At 40.8% G+C, this 11,583-nt stretch overlaps 1 long non-coding RNA gene across 1 annotated transcript; it reads right to left on the bottom strand.

Moving 5' to 3' along the window:
* Positions 1-4,159: 4,159 nt before the first annotated feature.
* On the bottom strand, positions 4,160-6,945 carry LOC140186930 (uncharacterized). The gene is made up of 3 exons (XR_011882970.1): positions 6,753-6,945; positions 5,676-5,793; positions 4,160-4,244 (listed from the first exon to the last, which is right to left on the bottom strand). It is a non-coding gene; the product is annotated as an uncharacterized lncRNA (long non-coding RNA).
* Between the last annotated feature and the right edge of the window lie 4,638 nt (positions 6,946-11,583).

The following is an 11,583-nucleotide window of genomic DNA, read 5'->3' as shown; positions in this document are numbered from 1 at the left end:
CACTTCCAGGATGGTCAATAAACCTGGCTCATTCCAGCTGTGAATTGGTTGAGAGTGACTGCAACGAGGTGAAGAGCTGGTTGAGAGTGGCGAGCAGATAGTCAATGGTTTCCTGCTGCTTCTGAGAATTCATTATGACACGCAACCTTCTTTAGGCAAGCAAGCTCTGCTGTGTCAATCACTGGTTCTTTCTCCCTGTTAGGAAACGTAAAGGAGGCTTGAGCCTAACACAGGGCAGCAGAGTTAGTTTAGCAGTTAGTGATCACTTTAATAATAAACGGCAAAATATCAACCACCAAAAGGGCCAGAAAACAAGGAAGAATGAATGCTTAACACAACAAGGCAACCAAGTAACTGAAGATTAGGAGCAACTGTTTGAGGCTGGCTGGTTCACATGAGTGTTTCAATAGGCTGTAGGTGGTGGGTTGGAAACTAGTGGCAGATGACTCCTGTTAGCCGCATTGAGACTGGGAGGAGTCTTCGTGTGACAGTGCTGAGAAATTGCAACACAGGAGGTCTCCTGCTGACCTTCTGAACTGAGGACCCATCTGGCTGTTCAGATGAATATTAAACTCCCAAGGGGTGTTTCGCAGAACAGCATTCTTTTTGCGATCTGGCAAACAATCATCTAAACTAGCATTTCCAATACAAACAAATTGATAGTTAATTTCATCACTGCTTTTTGGCCAGGGCTCTGTGCAAAATGCCGAGAGTCCACTTACGTAACAGCCACAGCCTCAACATCAGCAAATTGTGAGGTGTTTTAAAATAATTCTTTGATGTAGAAAACAAAAAGGAAATTCTTTATTGCTCAGTTATTTTGCATGAAGATTAGCTGCCTTGGAAATAAGATAAAAATAACAATTTGTATGTGGAAAAATAACAGATTAGATATGCATATTTAGTTTTTTGGTACCTTGAAGTAATCCTTCAAATATCATTTTGTCCTCCTAGGCAGTCTGCAGGGCATTATTTTAATAGCAGGCATCAGCACTACAGTCCAGACATCAATGGCAAGGAACATTTAGTTACTACTCAGATAATAACAACAGATTTTTGAAACATCGGTCATTTGACCATGCTTACATACAGTAGAGGTATGAATTGCTTTCAGGCAAGCTTCCAGATATTCACAAACAATGAAATATAGCTAGGGTGTCTAAGACTTTTGCTCAATAAGGTAGTAATTTTATGTAATGCACTGTACCGCTGCCACAAAAAAAACGAATTTCATGACGTATGTGAGTGATGATAAACCTGATTCTGACACGGGTCTTTGTTGTGGACTGAGAGTGGGAAAGGGGCCAAGGAGAGGGGAATCATGACTGGGAAAAGAGGAAGGGAAAGGGGAGGGAGAGGGAAGCACCAGAGAGACATGCTATAATGATCAATAAACCAATTGTTTGGAATAAAGTGACCTCGTCTGGTGTCTCAGGGATGGGTGTGTCTGCATCCTCATCAACACCCACACTCGCCCATGGCACGCCTTTTCTGCCACCTGTCCCACACCACTCCCATGGAGCTCCTCCCTCCCCATTCCCAACATCCTTTTCTCCTGACAGATATACAAACTTGCTCTCTGCTCCACCTTGACAAATACAGTACTGTACAAAAGTCTTAGGCATCCTAGCAATATAGCAATACATATGTGGCTAGGACTTTTGCAGAGTACTGTCTATTCATTGAGAATCATTTTCTTGCAGGCATTTGCAGGTAAAAGAAATACAATAGAATTTTTCAACAAACTATACGTAAACAAAAACAGTCAAACAATCAAGGTGCAAAAAAGATAAAATGTGCAAATAAAAATCAGACAGCGAACATGAGTTGTAAAGAGTCCTTGAAGTGAATCTGTCAATCTTGGAATCAGTTTAGTGTTGTAGTGAGTGAAGTTGTCTATGCTGGTTCAGGAGCCTGATCGTTGTAGGGTAATAACTATTCCTGAATCTGGTGGTGTGGGACCTAAGAATTCAGTATTTCCTGCCTGATGGTAATTGCAAGAAGACGGCATGGCCAAGATGGTGAGGATCCTCAATAATGGATGCTGCTTTCTTGGGGCAGCCCGCTACGTCAATGAATTCAATGTTTAAGAGGTTTTGACTGGGCTGTATCCAACACTTTTTCTTTAGCCTTTTTTATACCCAGGATTTGGTGATTGCAGCCAGTTAGGATACTCCTCACTGTGCATCTATAGAAGTTTGTTAAAATTTTTGGTGACGTGCCAAATCTACGCAAACTTCTAAGAAAGTAGAGATACTGTCATGCCTTCTTTGTGATGATGTTTACGTGCTGGTCAGAGGACAGATGCTTTGACATGTCAACACCAAGAAAGTTAAAGCTACCGACCGGCTGCACCACTGGTCCTCTCATGAGGACTGGTTCATGGACCTCTGGTTTCTTCCTCCTGTAGTTAGTGATCAGATCTTCAGTTTTGCTGACGTAGTTTGAGAAGTTGTCGTTGTGACACCACTCAACCAGATTTTCAATCTCTGTCCTGTATGCTGATTCGTCACCACCTTTGATTCAGCCAACGAGAGTGGTTTCGTCAGCAAATTCAAATATGACATTGGCGCTGTACTTAGCCTCACAGCCATTAATACTGAATGGGGCTAAGCACACAGCCTTGTGGTGCACCAATGCTGATGAAGAGTGTGGAGGAGATGTTAAATATAAGAATTCTAGGTAGAATTTGAATAGGGACATGGATGGGAGGGATATGGAGTTTTACCCATTTGCCTCATTCTATATTTGCAATTTCAATTCATCTCAAATTTTAAAGTAGGACTCTGACTCAAGTCATTACTTTGATCACAATAGAAGATTACTAGTACTAGTTCATTATGCTACCAAATCAAAAACATAATAAGACTACTCAGAGTAATGTACGGTGCTGTGCAAAAGTCTTTGACACATACAGTATACATAGCTAGGGTGCCTAAGACTTTTGCACAGTACTGTATTTGTCAACATGGAGGAAAGAGTGAGTTTGTAAATCTGGTGGGAGCAATGAATGCTGGGTATGGTGAGGGTGAAGTGCCATAGGAGGGTGTGGGATAGGTGGCAGAGAAGGGATGCCAGGGGCAGGGGAGGGTTGTCGTGGGTGCAGACACACCCAGCCCTGAGACACCAGGCAAGGTCATTTAATTCCAAACAATTGATTTTTGATCATTACAGAATGTCTCTCTGGTGCTTCCCACTCCCTCCCCTCTCCCTTCCACTTTCCTCATCATAATTCCCTTCTCAATGCGCCCTTCCCTCTCTCAGCCCACAATTGAGACCCATATCAGGATCAGGTTTATCATCGCTCACAAATGTCATGAAATTTGCTTTTTTTGCAGGAAATGTCTGGTGCAATTCATAAACTTACTACAGTACTGTAGAAAAGTCTTAGGCACCCTAGCTATGTTTATGTTCTTAAGACTTTTTTACAATAGTTCTAAAATATGCTACTTTTTTGATTCGATCTTGAGAAGGAATATCATGCTGCCCTCTTGGTTACGGTTGGAATTTGATGGTGAAAATATTAATGCAGTACTCATAAAATTGTGTTTAGAAGAATTAATTTAATAGAAGATATATCAATGCAACTGGTTCATTTCGATGTCTGATGTCGTTAAACCTATTTGAACCTAATTCTCCTTGTTTAAATATATTCTGCATTAAAGGGACACACATTGAGCCAATTCGATATCTCTAATTTGACTATGAGGTTTCTGTTATCTTTGACCCTTACAAATTATTTTGACATGACACTGTCTGTAATCAGCAAGATGTTGGCCTGTTGGGACTAATTTGAATAAATAATCAGATTTGTAGCTGATCCATCATGTTATCTGATTTCTTTATTCCCTACACATCTTTCTCAACAGCTGGTGGGATGATGGCCATGGATGCATACAGAAGCATTCAAACCTGCTGATACAAATCACAAGAGAGTTAGTTGGTTTACTGTGTCTAACAACAAGCTATGTTAAAAAGATTCTGCCAAACAACCCACTTTGTAGACAATTTTAAATCTAGTGGGGAAGGGATTTCTTCCAGTATGGAAATTTGCTATGCGATGTGGCTTGAGCCAAAGGATAATTTATTGTTTTACAGACGGTTGACGTTATAATCAAAATGATTTTTCCTCAGGATTAATTACTTTTCTCACCATTTCAGGATCAGACTCAGAATCAGGTTTAATATCACCGGGGTGTCTTGTGAAATTTTGTTGTCTTTGGGGCAGCAGTACAGTGTGATACCTAATAATAGAAAAAACTGTGAATTACAATAAGTATAAACTATATATATTAAATAGAATAGTTAAATTTAATAAGTAGTGCAAAAATATGAATAATAAAAATTAGTGAGGTAGTGTTCATGCATTCGATGTCCATTCTGTAATCAGATGGCAGAGGGGAAGAAGCTGTTCCTGAATTGCTGAGTGTGTGCCTTCAGGCTCCTGTATCTCCTTCCTGATGGTAACAATGAGAAGAGGGCATGACCTGGATGAGAGGAGTCCTTAATGACAGTTGCTGCCTTTTTGAGGCACCACTCCTTGAAAATGTCTTGGATACTACAGAGGCTGGTGCCCATGGCAGAGCTGACTACATTTACAAACCTCTGGTGATGCAACCAGTTAGAATGCTCTCCACAGTACATCTGTAGAAACTTGCGAGTGTTTTTGGTGATGTACCAAATCTCCTTGAATTCGTCATGAGGTATAGCCAATGTTATAATGGAAATTACTTTTCCTCAGGGTTAATTGCTTTTCTCATCATTTGCAATTTTCTTAGTTTTCAATACCTGTAAGTTTCTGTGGAAGTTCTTGTTTTTTCGTCCCTACATATAAGCTTCAAAATGAAGCACAGGAGTCTAAAAATTCAGGGAATTTTCAAGTGTGTTGCAAAGTGCCAGAATAACAGAAAATGTATAAACAATGTCAGAGTTTAAAAGGAATTGGAAAATAGAATCAGCTAACCACCATTAATTAATGATGGTTGTTGAATAATTCTGGTTGTGGAAGTATTACACTACTCAATTTTATAGGCTGCAGTAACCGTTAGTGTAAATATAAAGAATTATACATTTTATTCCTAAAGAAGGGCCTCAGCCTGACAGAATCAGAATCAGGTTTAATATCATCAGACTCTGTCGAGAAATTTGTTATCATAGCAGCAGCAGTACAATGCACTACAAGATAATAGAAAAAAATTTGTGAATTACCGCAAGTATATACTGTATATATTAAATAGTTAAATAAGTCATGCAAAAACAGAAATTTTTAAAAAAGTAGTGAGTTAGTGTTCATGAGTTCAATGTCCATTCTGATATTGAATGGCAGAGTGGAAGAAGCTGTTCCTGAAGTGCTGAGTGTGTGCCTTCAGGCTTCTGTACCTCCTTCCTGATGGTACCAATGAGAAGAGGGCATGTCCTGGGTGGGGGAGGGGGCGGAGTGGTCCTTAATGATGGATGCCACTGTTGTGAGGCACCGTTCCTTGAAGATGCCTGGATGCTACAGAGGCTAGTACTCTTAATGGAGCTGACTAACTTTTATAACTCTCTGCAACTTACTTTGATCCTGTGCAGTAGCCCCACTCCCCAACCACCACCCCCCATACCAGACGATGTTGCAGCCAGTCAGAATGCTCTCCACATTGACTGATTACTCTTTTCCATAAATGCTGCCTGACCTGCTGAGTTCCTCCAGCATTTTGTGTGTGTTGCTTTGTCTTTCCAGCATCTGTAGACTTACTGGTGTTTGTACATTTTACTGGTTTGTTTCAGGAATTATTTTCACTGAATCCAGATCTACGGATAAAGAAAAAGACAGTTTACTTAAAGATGTTGCTGAATTATTTTACAAACTGCTTGCAAGTCTTAAAAGCTGCCTTCAATATTATTTCAGTGCTTCCAGGCATCCAGATTCACCTAATATAGATCATAATGGCTCATTATTAATTCAAAACTTTTAATACATTGAACGCTTGTTTTGAGAATGCAATGATGTTGTATCAGTCACTAAGTTCAAGGTGACCATGAGAACAAACATTGATTTAAGTTTTATAAGTATACTGAAGGAATAGCAATGCTGGCTATTATGGTTGCATGCAACAAGGCAGCAATTAACCCACTTAAACAGCAAAATTCCAAAATTCAAAGTATTTCAACATTTAAGAGAAGTTTGGATAGGAACATGGACAGTAGGTGTATTGAGGGCTGTGGTCCCGGTACAGGTTGATGGGAGTAGGCAGTTTAAATGGTGGCACAATAGCATAGTGGTTAGCACAACACATTACAGCACCAGTGCCCCAGCTTCAACTCCTGTCACTGCCTGTAAGGAGTTTGTACGTACTCCTCATGACCACGTGAGTTCCCTTCAGGTGCTTCAGTTTCCTCCTACAGTCCAAAGACGTCCCAGTTAGTAGGTTAATTGGTCATTGTAAATTGTTCCATGATTAGGCTAGGATTAAATCAGGGGATTGCTGGGCCTATTCCACTCTGTATCTCGATAAATAAATAAATGGGTCGGCATGGACTAGATGGGCTGAAGAGCCTGTTTCTGTGCTGGACTTTTCTATGACTCTATGGCTTTAAATTTATCATCAAAGTACATATATATGACCATACAGTAAACCTGAGATTTGTTTTCTCGCAGGCATACACAGTAAATCCAAGAAACACTTAATCATAAAACATGCACCTACATCTTGAACTTTAATTTTATGCAATTATAATTATAATGTAATGGAAACCATACCAGACCATACCTCGATCAGGTAAACTTTATTTAATTCTGTAAAGAATTGTTTTACTGCAGTTGATTGGAAAGATATCCATTTCCTTCATTGTCTTCACATATCTGCATAGATTATGAAATGCTAAAATTCAAATCAATACTTCTTGAAGTGATGCTCATCCCCATCTAGTCAAAGATGCCTGATCTTGGCCAGCACCTCTATAATTGACCTAAAAATTACAGAGAATAAATTAGTCTGTTCACCATCTGGTAAGACATGCAGGAAAATAACTATAGGCAGAAATTTGATAAGGTCGCAATTGATTTTAACTCCAACTTCGAACTAGAAGCATATATTTTTCACTGTGATGTACATGAAATTTGTCACTGGGAAATGACACTGAATGCCTGATAGCACACACAAAACTCCACTTCATGTTCAAATGGTCAAATGGTTCAAATAGATCAATTTAATATCAAAGAATGTATACAGTATACAACCTGAAATTCTTACTCTTCACAGACATCCACGAAACAAGATACCCCATAGAATGAATGACAGAAACATCAGAACCTGAAAGCCCACCCTCCTCCATCCCATTGCTTAAACATCAGCAGAATCATCGACCCTCCCTCTTCTCGATATTTATTGCTTGTTTATTTATTTTTATTATTTCTTTCTGTTTGTATTTGCACAGTTTGTTGTCTTTTGCACACTGGTTGAAAGCCCCTGTTGGTGCAATCTTTCACTGATTCTATTATGGTTATTATTCTATAGATTTACTGAGTATGCCCACAAGAAAATGAATCTCAGAATTGTATATGGTGACAAATATGTAAGGCCATAAGACCATAAGGTATAAGAGCAGAAGTAGGCCATTTGGCCCATCGAGTCTGCTCCACCATTCAATCATGGGCTGATCCAATTCTTCCAGTCATCCCCACTCCCCTGCTTTCACCCCATACCCTTTGATGCCCTGGTTAATCAAGAACCTCTCTATTTCTGCCTTAAATACACCGAATGACCTGGCCTCCAGATCTGCTTGTGGCAACAAATTCCATAGATTTACCACCCTCTGACTAAAGAAATGACTCCACAGCTCAGTTCTAAAGAGAAGTTCTTCAATCCTGAAGTCATGCCCTCTTGTCCTAAAATCCCCTACCATGGGAAATAACTTTGCCATATCTAATCTGTTCAGGCCTTTTAACATTTGGAATGTTTCTATGAGATCCCCCCTCATTCTTCTGAACTCCAGGGGATACAGCCCAAGAGCTGCCAGACGTTTCTCATACGGTAATCCTTTCATTCCTGTGAATCATTCTTGTGAATCTTCTCTGAACCCCCTCCAATGTCAGTATATCCTTTCTAAAATAAGGAGCCCAAAACTGCACACAATACTCCAAGTATGGTCTCACGAATGCCTTATAGGGCTTCAACATCACCACTCTGCTCTTATATTCTATCCCCCTAGAAATGAATGTCAACATTGCATTTGCCTTCTTCACAGCTGACTCAACCTGGAGGTTAACCTTTAGGGTATCTTGCACAAGCAATCCCAAGTCCCTTTGCATCTCTGCATTTTGAATTCTCTCTCCATCTAAATAATAGTCTGCCCATTTATTTCTTCCACCAAAGTGCATGACTATACACTTTCCAACATTGTATTTCATTTGCCACTTCTTTGCCCATTCCCCTAAACTATCTAAGTCTCCCTGCAGGTTCTCTGTTTCCTCAACAATACCCGCTCCTCCGCCTATCTTTGTATCATCGGCAAATTTAGCCACAAATCCATTAATACCGTAGTCCAAATCATTGACATACATCATAAAAAGCGGTGTTCCCAACACCAACCCCTAAAGAACTCCACTGGTAACTGGCAGCCAGCCAGAATAGGATCCCTTTATTCCCACTCTCTGTTTTCTGCCGACCAGCCAATGCTCCTCCCGTGCTATTACCTCCCCTGTAATTCCATGGGCTCTTATCTTGCTAAGCAGCCTCTTGTGCGGCACCTTGTCAAAGGCCATCTGAAAATCCAAGTACACCACGTCTACTACATCTCCTTTGTCTACCCTGCTTGTAAGTTCCACAAAGAATTGCAGTAGGTTTGTCAGGCAGGATTTTCCTTTCAGGAAACCATGCTGGCTTTGGCCTATCTTGTCATGTGCCTCCAGGTACTCCATAATCTCATTCCTAACAATTGATTCCAACAACTTCCCAAACACTGATGTCAGGCTAACAGGTCAATAGTTTCCATTCTGCTGCTTCCCACCCTTCTTAAATAACAGACTAGCTGATATACTATATATCCTTGGACGCTCAGCTCCCAATGGCAGCTATCCTTTAGCCAAGTTTTAGAGATGGCCACAACATCATATTTGCCAATCTATAGCTGAATTTCAAGATCGTCCATTTTATTCCTTATGCGCATGCATTCAGATAAAACACTTTCAGTCCAGTATTTGTTCCTTTTTGTTTTAACTGCACCACGCCTCTATTGCCCTGTAACTCATGCTACTGACTTTGATTAAGCCTCATCTCTTACCTGTTCTTTCTATCATCTCTGTTGCACGTTATCTCTGATTTATTTCTGTTTTCCCCTTCCTCAGCTCTATCACTCTGGTTCCCATTCCCCTTTGTCCTTTGCACCTATGTACTTTGATAATAAATTTACTTTATTACTTTGAATTAACTGCGCTTTAAATAAGTGAGAGTCCAGAATGTTCTAAATAATCCACCTTGTTACCACGCGCAATACTGCATAAAATAGAAATTATGCAACAATATTGTATTTATTTTAATAAAATTCACAGAATGATCAGTCAAATTCAAATTTCAGGGTAAGGCTTTCAATGGATATAATTACAACAATCAAAAAACAGGCGGACTTTTATGATATCATCTATCTAGGCAACAGCAAGCTGGCTGTTTTAGAATTTAGGCCAAGTCTGACTAGCAACTAGACATTTATCAGCCAATTGGCAAGGTGAATATACACACGAAGATAGACTATGATACTTACCAATTCTATTACTTATGGAGCGGGAACCCAGGGAGGGGCTGCACTTCTGATGAAGGTGCTTGTCGTGTCCATTCTGGGCAGCTCACTCAACTTTGGTCCTTTGGTCCTCACCAGACACTTTGCTCTCACTTGTGGTCCCAAGTAGCTGTTGGCATGAGACAGCGGCCACATCCTGGTACACCGGTTCGACAGGCGGGCTAAACCAGGTGAAGGTAGCTGGCAGCCTCATAGCCGAATGAGGTACGGACATGCCTGTCCCAGCACGCAAAGTCAGCTCTGGTTGTCTGGGCAGGTGAGATCTACAATGAGATCCACCGACTAGGAAGGTGGAACTGCAATGCTCCAAGGAGAGCGTAGGCGATTGTGGTCTTTCCACGGCCATGATTGTTCATGGCAAATTTTTCCACAGAAGTAGTAAGCCATTGCCTTCATCTGGGCAGTGTCTTTACAAAATGAGTGACCCCAGCCATAATTAATATTCCAGAGATTCTCTGCCTAATATATAGTGAGCCTGTTTAATCTCCCTTCATGAGACAAACTCGTCATCTCTTTAAACCTCTGTCACACTCGCACAATAGGTATAAAATAATGTACATAGGGATTGCAAAATGGGTATCCATTTATCCCACTGAGACCCATTGAGTCCATTGCTTATTCATTTTCATAGATGCTGCCTGACCTGCTGAGCTTTTCCAGTATTTTGTTTGTGTTGCTGCCTGTTTATGTAGTATGGTCTCACCAAGGCCCCACGTAATGGCAGTGAAACATTGTTAGTCTCAAATACAGTATCTTGCAGTAAAGGCAATCAGTCTCAAGTTTCTTGCTGTGCTTACAAATGAACTCCCAATGAAATCGGTACCTTTAAACATCACATTCCTAATCACTCTCCATTTTAAAAATACTCAGCATTTCTTGATGGTCATAGAACATTACACACAGAAACAGGTCCTTCAGCCCATCTAGTCCATGCTGAACTATTATCCTGCCTAGTCCCATGAGCCTGCACCTGGGCCATATCACTCCCATCCAATGTACCTATCCAAATTTCTCTTAAATGGTGAAATCAAACCCACGTCCCCCTCTGGCACTCACAGCTCATTCAACACTCTCACCACCCTCTGAGTGAAGAAGTTCCTCCTCGTGTTTCCCTTAAACTTTTCGCCTTTCATCTTTCACCCATTTAGTTCTAGTCTCACAAAACCTTGGTGGAAAAAAACTGTTTGCATTTACTCTATCTATAACCCCTTCTCCGTGGACTGTCACCTTGTGGTGGTGGAGAAGCTTGTGCGGTCCTGTGATCCTGAGAGCGATGCCGTCTGGAGCTATGCTCCTGGTAGGGTCACCCATGGTGGTAAGGTCGAGGGTGAGGTCCCTGGCAAAGAACAATGCAACCAAGACCTCAACTGTGGAACAGGTGGACGAAGTTACTTCGAACTCAAAAGCTGTGAAAGCGAATGAAGGCTGCAACAAATCCATCATCTCCAATCATCTCCATGCCTTTGGAAATAGTTGGTTGATTTGTGAAGTATCATGAGCTTCTTAGAGTGCAACATCAAGTACACATTAAACAAATACACTCACAGGCATCGTCACTCTGTGGGCCACTTCTTCAGAACGAAGACCATCATCCTTGACCTCGAAGGATAACCACGACGACAACGATGACGATCTATAACCCCCACGCTCTCAGGAATATAGCCTGAACCTATAGCACAGGTTCTCCAGTCTCAGCAATATCCTTGTAAATTTTCTCTGCACTCTTCCTATCATATTGATATCGCTCTTGTAGGGAGGTAATGAGAAATACACACAATTCTCCAAATTAGGCCTCACCAACTTCTT

The sequence above is a fragment of the Mobula birostris genome, chromosome 23 (genome assembly GCF_030028105.1).
Source record: "Mobula birostris isolate sMobBir1 chromosome 23, sMobBir1.hap1, whole genome shotgun sequence".
NCBI classification, from domain to species: domain Eukaryota; kingdom Metazoa; phylum Chordata; class Chondrichthyes; order Myliobatiformes; family Myliobatidae; genus Mobula; species Mobula birostris.
The sequence above is the reverse complement of the archived record's forward strand: the minus strand, read 5'-3'. Positions and strand labels throughout refer to the sequence as shown.